This window comes from Suncus etruscus, chromosome 11, assembly GCF_024139225.1.
Source record: "Suncus etruscus isolate mSunEtr1 chromosome 11, mSunEtr1.pri.cur, whole genome shotgun sequence".
NCBI lineage: Eukaryota > Metazoa > Chordata > Mammalia > Eulipotyphla > Soricidae > Suncus > Suncus etruscus.
In genome coordinates, this window is record NC_064858.1 from 77287859 (window position 1) to 77304276 (window position 16418).

A 16418-nucleotide genomic window follows, 5' to 3' on the forward strand; every position below is an offset into this window, starting at 1 on the left:
ACCCCTGAGCACTGCCATGGGTGAACCAAAAACAAAAACAAACAAAATATATATGGGGGCACATCTAGCTGTGCTCAGGATTTACTCATGGCTCTACACTCAGAAATCACTTTTGGCACTCTCCAAGGACCATATGGGATGCTGGAGATCTAACCCAGTTTTGCCTCGTGGAAGGCAGATACTCTACTTGCTGTGCTACCACTCTGGCTCCAGTAATAGTTTTTTTCTTTTTTAATGTAGAAATTAAATCTCAGAGAGATAATGTGGTGTGCCTAAAGCAGCAAAGTGAATTGCGAGTCAACATTTCCAGACGATTGCATCATGTTTTTGGATTGTTAAAAAGTTTAACTTGCTTGAGCATGAAATTATAGTCCAAAAGAAAGGAAACCAGTGCTTATCAAAGCTAATGTTTAGCACCCAAAGGAAATAGTACAGTGGTTTTGAGAGAGTTAAAATTCACCACATGTCCTGAGAATGACCTGGCAGCTCTAATCCTTGGCACCATAAGTGATTTCCAGTCTCAGCAGAGCTGAGTGTACATAAGCACCACAAAGGTGTGTGACCCCTAATGAGCACCACAGCTAGAAAGAAAACTCTCTGCCATGACTAGAAAGTGAAGATCCTAGAGAACATGCATGAGCATTGCAAAAAAAAAAAAATCACTAAGTACTGATACCATAAGCTGTATACCCTCATAAAAGGTGTGATCACATTGGGAAGGTCACTATATAGGACTTGATTTGTATCCAAGATTTAGCCAACTATTTGATGTTTCTCTTGAGAGCCATAAATAAAGCCAAATCTTTGGCATTCTGTCCACTTGCCCATAGTTTGGATAGACAATAATGACACATCATAAATATTGAGTCATCTTTGCCATACAATGTTTAATTCCTAGACTATGAAAATAGAAATGAGTGAATTAAAAAAAGATAAAAACTTGTTTCGGGGCCAGAGAGATAGCATGAAGGTAAGGTGTTTGCCTTGCATGCAGAAGGTCAGTGGTTCGAATTCCAATATCCCATATGGTCTCCTGAGTCTGCCAGGAGTGATTTCTGAGCATAAAGCCAGAAGTAACCCCTGAGCACTGCCAGGTATGACCCAAAAATAAAAAGAAAAAAAGAAAAAGATAAAGATAAAAGCTTGTTTCAATTCCTGGCAATAATATGGTTCCCCAAGCAATGCCAGCATGATCTCTGAGCATAAAATCAAGAGTAAGTCTTGGGTCAAAAGCAAACCAACAATAGGAAATACAGAACAAAATTCATGGGAAAAAAAAAAAACACCAAAACCCTGTTAATAGCTAAGAATGGTGTTAAATGGCTTTGATGTTTATTCAGAAGACCTAAATGAGAATCCTATCTCTGCTTTCTATATAATATTGGGTTAATTGCTTGTTTTTGTTTTTCTAACCTTCAATTTAAACAAATACAAAACCAATAGGTTGGGGCTAGCATGATTTACAGTGGGTAGTGCATTTGCCCTGCATGCAGGTGACTTGGGTTTAATACTGGGCACCACATTGGTTGCCCAGGAGTGATTCCTGAATACTGAGCCAGGAGTAAGGCGTGAGAGCCACTGGGTGAAGCTTTTCTTTTCCCCCTCAAAAGTGGGGGCTGGAGTGATATGATAATACAGAGGGTAGAGCACTTGCCTTACATACGGCTGACCTATGCTCAATCCCCAGCATCACATATAGTCCCCTGAGCACTGTCGGGTGTAATTCTTGAGTGCAGAGCCAGGAGTAACCCTTGAACATCTATGGGCATGGCTGCAAAACAAAACAAAAAGGTTGACATAAGTCTCACTGCAATTCTATTAAGATGGCAGATGAGTAAATATCAGAAAAGAGACTATTTCTCAGTTATCTCCCATTGCTTCTCCCTGAGATTGATCAGAGAACTTTGGAGAATTACCATCTCTGTATTTATTTGTGACTAATATTAACCTGAAGATATAACTGAAGACCAAACAATTCCTACATTGTTTCCTCCTGGTTTTTTTTTTTCCAACCCTCTGAAAGAATTTGGTGGCAGAACCTACAGATTATACTAGACCACTGATGCTCTGTGGAGTTAGCAAGGGTAACCCCAAGCACCACAGGGACCAAGCAGCACTGCATCCTCATGCTTTTGCATTGAATTGTTGACCCAGTTGAACAATAATCACTCAATGCCCCTGGGCCTACTAAGTAGCACATTAGTGGTCCCCCCACCCAAAAACAAAACAAAACAAAAAGGAAAGAAAAACATATCCAGTATCCAGAGAACTGGTTCAAACTATAGGATCACACGTTTTGAATACAGATGCTCCATGTTCAGTCTCTGGCATTGCATGGTCTCCCAGCATTTCTAAGTGTGGATACCCATAAGATAGTAGGGTGACAGTTCAGAGATCAGGATTTCCTTGCACAAGTTTCATCAGATTCAAAGTTGGATCTTTAGCACTACATGGTTTCCCAAACACCTATAGGTATGACTCTGGTGGCCCCCACCACACCCGGATCTGAGAGCATTGAATCTCCAGGACCAAGCATTAAATATATTTGGCTGAGTATTTCCAGATTTGACTCTGAGTCACATTAGAACTGATTGGGAAACTCTGACAACAAAATCCAAATTTTTCCTGCTTATAGTAAGCACTTTGAGTCTGGGATTGTCTCAGCAAATTTTATGTATTGCATACATGAGACCTAGGTTCAATCTTATGTATTGAAAAAAAATCAAGATTAAAATCTTATAAGCAGGACTGGAGATATAGCATGGAGGTAAGGCGTTTGCCTCTCATGCAGAAGGTCAGTGGTTTGAATCCCGGCGTCCCATATGGTCCCCTGAGCCTGCCAGGAGCGATTTCTGAGCGTAGAGCCAGCAGTAACCCCTGAGCACTGCCGGGTGTGACCCCAAAACCAAAAAAGAAAAAAAAATTTTATAAGCAGGGTGCCAGAAAGATAGCATGGAGGTAAGGTGTTTGCCTTTCATGCAGAAGGACGGTGGTTCAAATCCCGGCATCCCATATGGTCCCCCGTGCCTGCCAGGAGTGATTTCTGAGCGTGGAGCCAGGAGTGACCCCTGAGCACTGCCGAGTGTGACTCAAAAAAAAAATCTTATAAGCAGATGATAAATTAAAAAAGGCAAATACAGGAGTCAGAAAGATGGCACAGCTGGTAAGGTGGGTGGTAAGATGCATGTGACCCATCTGGATTCAATCCCTTGTATAACATATGATCTGCTGGGTACCACTCAAAGTGATTTCTGTGCAGTCGGGGTAAACCCTGAACACAGCTGGGTGTGGCCCAGCTCCCACATCCACCCTACCTCCCACTCCCTACTCCCACCTCACACAACCTGCCTCCAGTAGGTACAAGTATACTCATATCAGATACATAGATTTCCAGCTTTAAAAGGTAGTAAGAGAAAGATTATATAAAAATCTATTAGAAGAATAGTTTTATAACTAAAGGGGCCAGGGTGATAGTACAGTGCGTAGGACATTTGCCTTGTGTGAAGCCAACCTGGCTTTGATCTCTGGCATCTAATATGGTCTCCCAAGCACCACAAGAGGAATTCCTGAGTGTAGAGCCCCCTAAGTATCACTGGATATGGCCCAACCCCTCACCCCCACAATTACAAATTTATTTCTGCTTTTGGGTCTTCAGAGATCACTCCTGACTTGGCCTATGAACCATATATGATGCTGGAAATTAACCAGCCAACCAGGGTTGGCTTCATGCAAGATGAGTGTCTGATCTGCTGTACTATCTCTCCAGTCTCCTATACTAATATTTTCACCAAATGTAGAAGCACAAAATATATTAAGCAATGGCTAGTAGGAAGGTGATATCAACAGTAATCCACTAATAGTAGTTTTTTTTTTTTTTTTTTGATTTTTCGGGTTACACCCATTTGATGCTCAGGGGTTACTCCTGGTTAAGCCACTCAGAAATTGTCCCTGGCTTGGGAAGACCATATGGGACGCCGGGGGATCGAACCGCGGTCCTTCCTTGGCTAGTGCTTGCAAGGCAGACACCTTACCTCTAGCGCCACCTTGCCGGCCCCAATTTTTAATATCCAATTTACAACTTCGGGATAGTTATACAGAATAAATGAGGGCATATGAAAAATACTCATAATAACTTATATTAGGGAAAATCCGATTAAGACTGCAATGAGGATCTGGAGAGGTAGTATATGAGTAAGGCCTTGCACATGACTGATCTATGTTCCATACCCAGCACAGCATATTGTCCCCCAGGCAATATCAGGAGTGATCCCTGAGCATAGAGCCAGAAATAAGCCATGAATCAAGGCAAGAGTCGCCCAGAAACAAAAAAACAAGCAAAAAATTAAAAAGACTGCAAGGAGAAGGGCCAGAGAAGTGGTTCAATGGTAAACATTTTGCTTGTTTGAGATCCTGGGTTCAATTCTTGCCACTACCTGGTCCCCTGAGTAGTTCTTGGGACAAATTCAAAACACTGAGCCAGGGGCTGGAGAGATAGCACAACAGCATTTGCCTTGCAAGCAGCTGACCCAGGACCTAAGGTGGTTGGTTCGAATCCCGGTATCCCATATGGTCCCCAGTGCCTGCCGGGAGCTATTTCTGAGCAGATAGCCAAGAATAACCCCTGAGCACTGTCGGGTGTGGCCCAAAAACAAAAAACAAAAAACACTGAGCCAGGAGTAGCCTCTGAGCAAACATACTGTTAAAATTAAATGATATAATTATATAAAATGTGTTAATAAACAATAAAAATTCTGTTCACAAATTTAAAAATCTGTATATGTTGTTCAGTGGTGCATAAAAATTTATACTATATACATTATATGTCTTTTTTTGCATTAGGAATTGTTTTTTTCTTTCCTTTTCCCCCCATGAAGTAGAAACTCCTAAGCAGTGAATAGGAGGGGTTGGGACAATGTGAGTACTGGGGACATGACACTCTTGGCCATGAGGCCTAGAGCCACACCTGTCTGTGTTCAGGGATCTCCAAGGTATACTGGGGGCATGCAGTGCTGGAAATATAACCATTCCTGTGCATGCCCTGACCACTGTTCTATTTCCCTAGCCCCAAGTTTTACTATATTGTATTAGACTGACAGTTACAGAACTGTACTCAAAGGGAACTGAATCACTACTATAACTTGGGGCCCCTAATGACACAGCTAGGCCTCGAGTATGATGACTCAACAAACCATTTCATCTCTCATCTCTTTTTTCCTGACTTTCCTGAGCTGACCTGATGCTGGTAGAATACCTCTTTCTCTGTGGTCCCAGAAAATGTCTCAGGAACATTTATACCTCATTGCCATCATGCATCAGCTCCCCCAAAAAGCAATAGTTAGAAAAGCCTGAGGCTCAAACTGACCCAATGAGTATGAATAATGATCAGACTTTCCTAACTGACTTGGAATGAGAAATAGATTGGCTAGGTGACTTCTCTGGAGGCAAAGGACAGAAATTCAGAACGACCAAGTTTCTACAGTTGAGGAAGATTTGTTTACATAAAGACATTTTGGACTTTCCTGGTTTACTTCATTATACATAAGAGTAAGGACACATAAACACATGTGTTTGTTCCATTTCATTAATTAATACATTACCAAGGGTCTACTATAATCCAGGTATGGTTATAGGCACTAACAGTGGTCCTCAAACTATGGCCCATGGGCCACATATTGTATTTGTATCTGTTTCATTTCTTCATTGCAAAATAAGATATATGCAGTGTGCATAAGAATTCGTTCATGGGCCGGAGAGATAGCATGGAGGTAAGACGTTTGCCTTTCATGCAGGAGGTCATCGGTTTGAATCCCGGGGTCCCATATGGTCCCCCGTGCCTGCCAGGAGCAATTTCTGAGCCTGGAGCCAGGAATAACCCCTGAGCAATGCCGGGTGTGATCCAAAAATCCACAAAAAAAAAAAAAGAATTCGTTCATAAGTTTTGTTTTTACTATAGTCAGACCCTCCAATGGTCTGAGGGACAGTGAACTGGCCCCCCATTTAAAAAGTTTGAGGACCCCTGCTAGAATATAGCATTGATTAAACAAAGGTTCTGGTATCCAAGATCATTACAGCAGGAAGATTAGGTTCAATTCCTAGAACCACATAGTTCTGAGAACTGAACCAGGAATTTCCCTAGGTGTGGCTCAAAAATCAATTAAACATTAAAAGTCAACATAAGGAGGGCTGAAGAGACAGTATAAGTGGGTAAGATGCTTATCAGGGTTTGATCCCTGGTACCACATATGGTCCCTTAAAAACTGTCAGGAATGATCCCTGAATTACCCAGGTGTAAACCAAAAATAGAATAACTAAGGTAAGAAGCAGTAAGAAATAAATGTGGGTAAAAAGAACTATTTAAAAGAGAAAGGATGGCTCTAAAACACCTTGCCTGGTAACACTGGTGAGAGAGTAAGTTACATATGTTTGGTCTGGGGAAGAAATTTCCAGACATACTTATATACACACATATCTATATAAATACATATCATTGCATGTTTATGTGGAAATATCAACTCTCTATTTCCCTGTATTAAAATATGACTATTTTGGGGGCGGTGAGGTGGCGCTAGAGGTAAGGTGTCTGCCTTGCAAGCGCTAGCCAAGGAAGGACCGCGGTTCGATCCCCCGGTGTCCCATATGGTCCCCCCAAGCCAGGGGCAATTTCTGAGCGCTTAGCCAGGAGTAACCCCTGAGCATCTAACGGGTGTGGCCCGAAAAAACAAAAAAACAAAAACAAAAAATATGACTATTTTAAACTGCAAACCTACTAAAGTCTTCTTAAAGCAAACCAGGTTAGCCATCTCTGAATTTCGCCCAATGTATAAATGTGCCCAGACAGAGTACCCTGAGACAGGAGCTTCCTTTTTCCTATAGAAATTGAAACCCAGGGATATCTCAGAAAAGGAACAGGTGCAGTAACGAGCCATACACCCCACATGATGGCTGAGATCCCCGGGACCCTGTCAGAGTGGGTGGAGACCTCCCTCGGAGAGTTCCTTACCTCTGTCCTGTTCTAATCATGTGGACGTGCCAGGCAGCACAAAGTGGCTCTTGAGGGTGGTTCCTGCTGATGCTGGGTAAAGGTCCCCTTATTCAAAGCCAAGGACTAATATGAAGTAAGAATTCCTCTGATCTCAGGCCTCAGCCAGGGTTATGATGTCTGGGTAGAAAAAGGCTTGGGGTGGGGCACATGGTGGAGGGTAGAAGGCAGTAGGAGAGACTAGAAATAAAGTACCTGCCCTACTGATTGACTGATGACAGCTCTCCTGAACTTGGAACCCCTGGAAATTTCTAGTAGGCTCTGCTTCTTAACCCAACAATGCTCTTATTCTGGAGCTGCACTCATTTCTGATGTGCCTAATTGTAAAATAAACCACAACATGTGTTGTGAAATCACCCCACATGTTATATTTCCAAACCCAGGTGGACAGGTCTGAAGCAGGTAGCTGTGAAGCATAAACAAAGCCAGTCAGGAGAGAGTAACTTAGTCAGTGGCTTCTGGCTTTGTGGTCTCTTCTGCGCCAGGCCAAAACTGACCTTTCTTTATTACTTTAGTAATAAAGACCCTCCCTGGGGGGGGGAGTGAGTGAGATCCAGGTGTATTTTTACATATCAAAGGGCTAGATGAAAAGGAAAGAGGAAATTGGGAGAAAACCTTTGTTTTGGGTAAATATCTAGGTGTCCAGTAACACTTAATGTTCATTCTTCACTACCCACAGTAGATAGCTCCAGCTAATATTTTGATGATCATTGTGATTAGTACTTTGCTTATATTAATTTTTAGACAGTAGGAATTCTAAGACCATGTTTATGAACAATACCACAGTCTAAATTTGATTAAGTGTCTACATCAGGGGCTGGAGAGACAGCATGGAGGTGAGGTGTTTGCCTTTCATGCAAGAGGTCATCGGTTTGAATCCCGGCATCCCATATGGTCCCCTGTGCCTGCCAGGAGTGATTTCTGAGCCTGGAGCCAGGAATAACCCCTGAGCACTGCCGGGTGTGACCCAAAACCACAAAAAAAAAAAAAAAAAAAAGTGTCTACATCAACTGTCTACTGCAAAAAAGGTTTTTGAGGGGCTGGAAAGATAATCCAGTAGGGAAAGTATATACTTTGCATGTGGCTGGCCCAATTCCAATCTCTGACACCCCTTACTCTCAGAGTGATCTCTAAGAAAAGAGCTAGACATAAGCCCTGAACTCTACCATGTTTGGCTCAAAATACAAGAACAAATGTTTTTTGAGTAAAAATTATACCTGTAAGGATTATACTTACGAATAAAAGGCTGAAGCTAGGGAGACTGCTCAAAGGGCTGTGGGACCCCAACTTTAATCTCTAGCACCACATGGCCCCTGAGCACTATCAGGAACAACTTCAAGAACTCTACTTGAGGGTCAAAGCGGTAGTATAGGGGTGGTGCATTTGCCTTGCATGCAGCCAACACTGGACACACTCCAATTCTATTCCCGCCATCCAATATGGTCCCCTGAGCCTGCCAGAAGCAACTTTTTTTTTTAACCCAGTGATGCTCAGGGGTTACTCCTGGCTATGTGCTCAGAAATCGCTCCTGGTTTGGGGGACCATATGGGACGCTGGAGATCAAACCACAGTCTGTCCAGGGTAAGTCATGTGCAAGGCAAATGCCCTACCACTGTGCCATCGCTTCGGCCCCAAGCCAGGAGGGACTTCTGAGTGCAGAGCCAGGAGTAACTCCCTGAGCATGGCCAGGTGTGACCCAGAATCCAAAAGAAAAAAAAAAAAACTCTACCTGAAGTAGTGTCACTAGGGGGAAGCTAAGAACAAAACCAGAACAAAAGCAACGGCTGTTTCTTATCATTTTAGAAGAACAGTCCTGAGCCAGACAGTTCAAGGGTTATGACATTTGTCTACTGTACAAGTGTCCTCGTTTCCAGAACCATCAAATCCTTGAGCAGAGCCGGGAATAGCTCATGAGTAGCACTGGGTGTGCCCCCCCCACAAAAAGGAAAAAAATGGGGGGCCAAAGAGAGAGTACAGAGGTAAGGCATTTGCCTTAGATACAGAAGAACGCTGGTTCAAATCCTGGCATTACATATGGTCCCCCAAGCCTGCCAGGAGCAATTTCTGAGCATAGAGCCAGGAGTAACCCCTGAGCACTGCCGGGTGTGACCCAAAACCAAAAAAAAAAAAAAAGAAAAAGAAAAAGAAAAAAGAAAGAAAAAGAAAAAGGAAGAAAGGAAGGAAGGAATAGAGAGAGAGAGTGAGAGAAAGTGAGAGAGAAAGTGAGAGAGAAAGAGAGAGAGAAAGAGAGAGAGAGAGAGAAGACTGCTTTTGGAGGGAAATCCTAATTTGTACTTACAGTCTTTTCTCATGTACTGGTTTCAGCTGAATTTACATGAGACTTATCAGTTTGTGGGTCAGGAGACCTGAGCATTCAGAGTCTTCACTACTCCCATGTGATGGAGATGCTCCATTGTCACAAACTGCTAGAGATGGAGATAGTGCACAGGGCTTTCAGGAAAAGAGGAGGTAAAATGGGAGATGCAATAGAAGGGTCTTAAAAGCAGGACTTGGGAGCCTGTCAGAAGTCTCCACATATTTCATTTCTCAAACCTCTGAGAACTCTGTGCCTAGTTTTAGTGAAGGAAAAAGAAATACCTTCCTTCCTTCCTTCCTTCTTCCTTCCTTCCTTCTTCTCTCCCTCCCTCCCTCCCTCCCTTCCTCCCTCCCTCCCTTCCTTCTTTCCTCCTTCCCTCCCTCCCTCCCTTCCTTCCTTCCTCCCTCCCTCTCTCCCTCCCTTCCTTCCTCCTTCCCTCTCTCCCTCCCTCCCTCCCTCCCTTCCTTCCTTCTTCCTTCCTTCCTTCCTTCCTTCCTTCCTTCCTTCTTCTCTCCCTCCCTCCCTCCCTCCCTTCCTTCCTTCCTTCCTTCCTTCCTTCCTTCCTTCCTTCCTTCCTTCCTTCCTTCCTCCTTCCCTTCCTTCTTTCCTCCTTCCCTCCCTTCCTTCCTTCCTTCCTTCTTCCCTCTCTCCCTCCCTCCCTCCCTTCCTTCCTCCCTCCCTCCTTTCCTTCCTTCCTTCCTTCCTTCCTCCCTCCCTCCCTTCCATCCTCCCTCCCTCCCTCCCTCCCTCCCTTCCTTCCTTCCTTTCTTCCTTCCTTCCTCCTTCCCTTCCTCCATTCCTCCTTCTCCCTCCCTTTCTCCATTCCTCCCTCCCTCCTTCCTTTCTCCCTCCCTCCTTTATTCCCTCCCTTTCTCTCTTTTACTTTATATTTTTAGGTCACACCTGGCAGTGCTAAGGCTCTGCATTCAGAATCATTCCTGTCAGGCTCAGGGATCATTTGGAACGCTGGGGATCAAACTCAGGTCAGCCAAATGAAAGTCAAGTGCCCTACCTGCTGTACTATTCCCCTGATCCCTCTTTCTGCTTCTTATGGGCCTTCAAAGAGCTGCCATGTAAGCCCAGACCCTCAGCTGTATTCCCTCATTATTTCTAAGAAAAAGACTCAGAGGGAAGAGTTAAAATGACTGAAGAGTCTAAGACAAATACAGAGTGAGAAACATGGTGAAAGACAATGGGGAGTCAAGAAGATTTGTAAAATAGGAAAGAACAGACAAAACAAGGTGACTTAAAGACCTAAAATTGTAAAATAAAACAAAATTTTCAAAATAATAACAAAAGCCCAGAATTAACTTTTTTTGTGTTTTTGTTTTGTTTTGTTTTTGTGTCACACCCGGCAGTGCTCAGAGGTCATTCCTGGCTCTACGCTCAGAAATTGCCCCTGGGGGCTCTGGGCCCCCAGAATTATTATTTTAAAATTATTTAAATTTTTTTTTAAATTTTAAAATAGAACATTTCTGAATTAAAAATTTAAATTAGAAATCAATGAACAATTTTTACAAAATTACTATAACAAGGGGCCGAAAAGATAGCTTAGCAGTAGAGAGTTTGCCTTGCACACAGCCAACCCAGGAAACGGTAGTTCGATTCCCAGCATCCCATATGGTCCCCTGAGCCTGCCAGGGGCAATTTCTGAGCTCAAAGCCAGGAGTACCCTTAAGAGCTGCCAGATGTAACCCCAAAAACCTGAAACAAAGAAGAAAAATCAAAAAATTTACTATAACAAATACTACAAACATCAAATATCAAAAATATATAAATCTGATTAATATACAGGACATTATCTACAAGAAACATGATGGGTATCTTAGACTAATGATGGGTATCTTAGACTCGCAGGGGTCTTCAAACTACGGCCCGCGGGCCACATATTGTATTTATTCCCATTTTTTTCTTCACTTCTAAATAAGATATATGCAATGTGCATAGAAATTTGCTCATAATTTTTGTTTTTACTATAATTTGGCCCTCCAACAGTCTGAAGGACAGTAAACTGGCCCCCTGTTTAAAAAGTTTGAGGACCCCTGTGACTTAGAGAATTGCCATACCAGTATTCCCTTACCAGTTAATATCAGTATTAACAATGAACAACACAGGAGCAGTGAGACAGTTCAAGGATTAAGGCACTTACTTGCCTTGTATCCCACATACCCCGATTCAAATCCCCAGCACTATAGACAGATCCCTGAACACTGCCAGGGGTCACTCCTGAGCAGAGAGCCAGCAACAGACCCTGGGCACTAGTAGGTGTGGGCCAAACAACAAAATAATAAAATAAAATGAACAATAGGAAATGGACAAAGGAGATAATTCCCAGAAAAATATATATGTGTTATACATATGTATGATACATATATGTATCATAAATAACCATCTCTTTAGGGATCAGGGAAATGCATAAACTAGCGATGAGAATCATGTCACATCTTTTAGGTTAGAAATGATCAAAGATTGACCTCTCTTTGTTTTTCTTTTCTTTTCTTCATTCCCCCTCCCAACACCTCCCTCCCTACTTGGTACTCTCAGTTTGGTAATCTAGGGTCAGCGTGTACTAGCATTTGATACTGTTCATTCCCTTGCTTTGTTACTCAATATGCCACAGGTAAGTAAGATCATTTCATATTTGTTCCCTCTGAAAGTCTGACCATATTTTCTTTTTTTCGTTTTTTTTTTTGGCCCAACCCGTTTGATGCTCAGGGGTTACTCCTGGCTAAGGGCTCAGAAATTGCCCCTGGCTTGGGGTGACCATATGGGACGCCGGGGGATCGAGGGATCGAACCGCTGTCCTTCCTTGGCTAGCGCTTGCAAGACAGACAGACACCTTACCTCTAGCGCCATCTCACCAGCCTATGACCATTTTTTCAGTGTCAGTAAGGAAATGGCTAGGACTTTCATATCTTTCTGTTGTTGTTGTTGTTGTTGTTATGTTTTTCTTCCTTTCTTCCTTTTTTCCTTTTTTTTTTTTTTTTGCTCTTTGGGTTACACCCAGTGATGCTCAGGGGTTACTCCTGGCTATGCGCTCAGAAATTACTCCTGGCTTGGGGACCATATAGGACATGGGGGGGGAGGATCGTACCGCAGTCCATCCTAGGTCAGCGCCTGTAAGGCAAATTCCCTATCGCTTGGGCTACCACTCCAGCCCCTCCCTTTCTTCTTTATGTTTTTGTTTTTGGGTCACATCAGGCAGTGCTCAGGGGTTCCTTCTGGCTCTATGCTCAGAAATCGCTTCCAGCAGGCTCGGGGGACCATATGGGATGCCTGGACTTGAACCACCATCTTTCTGCATGCAAGGCAAACGTCCTACCTCCAAGCTATCTCTCTGGCCCCTCCCTTTTTTCTCTTTAAATTGATATTTATAACCTCAAGACAAACTCTTCCCGATTTGTTTGTTTTTTTTTTTTTGTTTTTCTTTTCTCTTTTTTTTTTCAAACAGAACCACATAACTTGAATCATCTTGTTCTGCCTTACAAATTGGGGGGGGGAGGGATGGATGGTACCAGAAACAAACAGTCATATGACCATTGAGTAGAAATAAAAAAGGATCAGACTTAAACACCAAACCCAAAGTTAATGACAACAGAATCGATACCTAATCTTTAATAAGCTATACACAGAGGGGATCAGTTATACTAGTAGTCAGGGAACAATGGAAGGGAATGCTGGGAACGGGGTGGAGGGAGGACAACACTGATGGTGGGAATACCCCTGATTCAATGTCACTATGTACCTTAAATATTATTACTGTGAAAGATTTGTAATTCACATTGGTCACAATAAAAATTATTAAAAAAAAGAATATCTTAAGGGCAAAGTAACAATATTTTTTCAAGTTGATCCAGCAAGTCTAGTGCTGTTCAACCCTACTTTATGCTCAGCATTTAATAAAAATAAAATAAAAAATAAGAGTGAATATGCAAAAATGTTTTATTTCATTGAGTTTCTATTTATTATATTAATATAAATATATACATTATATATAAAAATTTTATGTAAAATATAATATTTTCTTGATATAAATGTGCTTCTCATTATAAGCTATTTAAAAAGTCTAAAAACACTGTGAATAGGTGGTCCCCTCTGAGCCTAGCTTACTCCTTAGTGGTCCTACACCTGTTTTGGTCTTGGTACCTCCCTTGTTTCCTCCTCTGGGAGGCAGGACTAGATAGTTCAAGTTATGTGGTTTTGTTTGAAGAAGAGAAAAGTGATAAACTGGGGTAAAAATCAAATATGCCAAAAATGGGCGGAGTCCTTCTAGAGGCTCTCATCATTGGTTTGAGAGACAAAGGAGAAAAAGAAGGTGAAACACTCCACCAGTACAAAAAGAAGTGTCAAATAAAATATCCAGTGAGCACTCCAACAATGAAGATAAGCACCGCATAAAAGCCATGGTCTTGAGATAAAAAACATGGCAGAGCGCCTGGGGGGCTTGGTCCCTCCACTAAACGTTCTTGGTAGCAGGTTCAGACAACTTGCCAACTGGCAGAGCCCAAAACCCATTTTACTCAATTTTTTCTAATAGCCATTTCATCTACCTAACACTATTTAGCAACCACCCAGAATTACTCTGAGCACATGAAGAGTACAATACTTAAAAAAAAGTATTTGCGGGGCCGGGCGGTGGCGCTAAAGGTAAGGTGCCTGCCTTGCCTGCGCTAGCCTTGGACGGACCGCGGTTCGATCCCCCGGTGTCCCATATGGTCCCCCAAGCCAGGAGCGACTTCTGAGCGCATAGCCAGGAGTAACCCCTGAGCATCAAACGGGTGTGGCCCAAAAACCAAAAAAAAAAAAAAAAAAAAAAGTATTTGCTATACACTGAAGCTGGAGTGATAGCACAGCGGGTAGGGTGTTTGCCTTGCACTCAGCCAGCCCGGGCTGGATTTTCCACATGTATTTATTATATTATATTTTGGGGGCATCTGTTGGTGCTCAGGGTTCTCCTGACTCTAGGAATCACCACTGGTGATGCTGGGGGACCATATAGGATGCTGGGGATTGATCCTAGGTTGGCTGCATACAAGACAAGCACCTACCTAATGTACTATTGCTCTGGCCCTGCCTGATGTTTTGTTTTGTTGTTTTTGGGGGACCACACCTGGTGGTACTCAGTAGTTACTCCTGAGTCTGCTCTCAAGGGTCATTCCTGACAGTGCTTGGGGACCCATGTGGGATACTGGGGTTCAAACCTGGGTCAGCTGCATGCCAGGCAAATGCCCTCCCCTCTCTGCTATTAGCTACACACATTTTTTCCCCCCAGCATCCAGCGGTGCTCATGGTTACTCCTGATAATGCGCTCAAAAATCACTAGGGGAGGCAGAGAGATATCACAACGGTAGGCATTCAGCGGACCCGGGTTCTATCCCTGGCTTCCCTTATGGCCCCCTGAGCCTACCAGGAGTGATTTCTGTGTGCAGAGCTAGTAGTAACCGCTGAGTCCCGCAGGGTGTGGCCCCAAAACAAAACAAAAAACAACCAAAAAAAGCTATATAAAGCTCTGTGACCCATAAGATTTTTTACCAAGATTGACGCTCTCGTAACCATTTTCTTTAGTCTTCACTAATCAGGTGAAAGTGCTACAATTAGAACCAAAGAGTCCTCAATTGTAAAAGAGGCTTACATTTCATCTAGTTCAGGCAGTGGGTCAAATAAGGAGTTTATGGAAGAAGCAAATGGTGAGTGCTATATAGAAAATACTCAAAATGTGTCCTTTTAGGGCTGGAATGTCCAGCTCACGACATGAAGTTCACCACAAAGAGTGATGAGTGCAGTTAGAGAAATAACTACATTGAAAACTATCACAACAATGTGAATGAATGAGGGAAGTAGAAAGCCTGTCTAGAGTGCAGGCGGGGACTGGGGTGGGGAGGAGAGAGATTTGGGACACTGGTGATGGGAATGTTGCACTGGTGAAGGGGTTGTTCTTTACAATGACTGAAACCCAACTACAATCATATTTGTAATCACGGTGTTTAAATAATAATAAATAAAATTAAATTACAACAGTAAAAGAATGTGTCCTTTGGGGGGGTTAACTACCTTACAAAGGGTGGTCAGAGTCTCTGAGAAAAGGGACAATGGAGAACCTTGACCAATGTCGAGGGTCAAGGGCCTCTGAGACCCTTGACATTGATCAAGGTTCTCCAATGGTCAAGGGTCTCAGAGGCCCTTGACATTCCCTCCACAAAGTCAGCTTGGAGAAGGTGCAGCGACAGTAGCGGGCAGGAGAGGAGGTTTGCCTTGCACGAGCCCGCCAGGAGTGATTCCTGAGTGCAAAGCCATCGCCAGGAGTGGCCCCCAAATTAAACAAAAGGTGGGGGGGTACTCAAATTGGAAAACACCAATTCAGTCAACAATGCGGCCGCAGTTCTCCCAGCATTGACAGTGTCAAGGCCCGGAGCCCGGGCTACAGGCAGGCAGAGGGCCAGGGCGGGGAGGAAGTCCACAGACCCTGGGGACCCAAGAGGGGTCACTTAACCTCTCAAGGAGACAGGACGTCCCTCACGTGGCTCCCGCAGCCGGCCACCAGCCACGCCCCGCCCCTCGGGCAAAGCCCACTCCGGAAACCTTTCACCAGGAAGTGCTCGCCGCGCCCAATCCGAGCCCAGTCTCCACGCTGCGCTTTAGCGTCACTTCCGGGCCTGGGCCACGCCCAATCAGCTCCCGGGAAAAGCGCGTGCGCGCGGGGCTGCCCGGAGACCTTTGACCTCCCCAAGGCTCGCCCCTCGCCGGGCCCCTCCCGCTCTGCGAAGATGGCGCTGTCCAGGGTGTGCTGGGCTCGGGCCGCTCCGTGGGGTTTGGCGCTCGTCCGTGGGTCTGGTGTCACTCGCGAGCTGCAGCTCTTTCGCCCTGGCCGCGATTACAAACAAGCCCACCCAGAAATTGCTCCCGATTCACGTCAGTTATAGATTTCCTGGCCTCAACGCACAGTGCCCCACAATAATCTGAATTGCTAGTGCCCTGAGTTCGTCAGCTCTCAGTCTCCCGGTTTTGGCTTATTTCCAAATCGCTTTCCTTGGTCGCACCTCTCTCTCTGGTCTTAGTGTCTTT

The 16418-nt window shown here is 43.9% G+C and overlaps 2 protein-coding genes across 2 annotated transcripts in view; both read left to right on the plus strand.

Moving 5' to 3' along the window:
• The window catches only part of SLC4A8 (solute carrier family 4 member 8), an 829308-nt gene that overhangs the window by 216228 nt on the left and 596662 nt on the right, over window positions 1-16418 (plus strand). The gene's annotated exons all lie outside the window — the stretch shown is intronic.
• LETMD1 (LETM1 domain containing 1) overlaps window positions 16122-16418 on the plus strand; it is a 72621-nt gene continuing 72324 nt past the window's right edge. The window contains exon 1 of the mRNA XM_049783522.1: window positions 16122-16182. The gene's annotated coding sequence lies outside the window, so the exon portion shown is untranslated. The remainder of the gene's footprint in view (window positions 16183-16418) is intronic.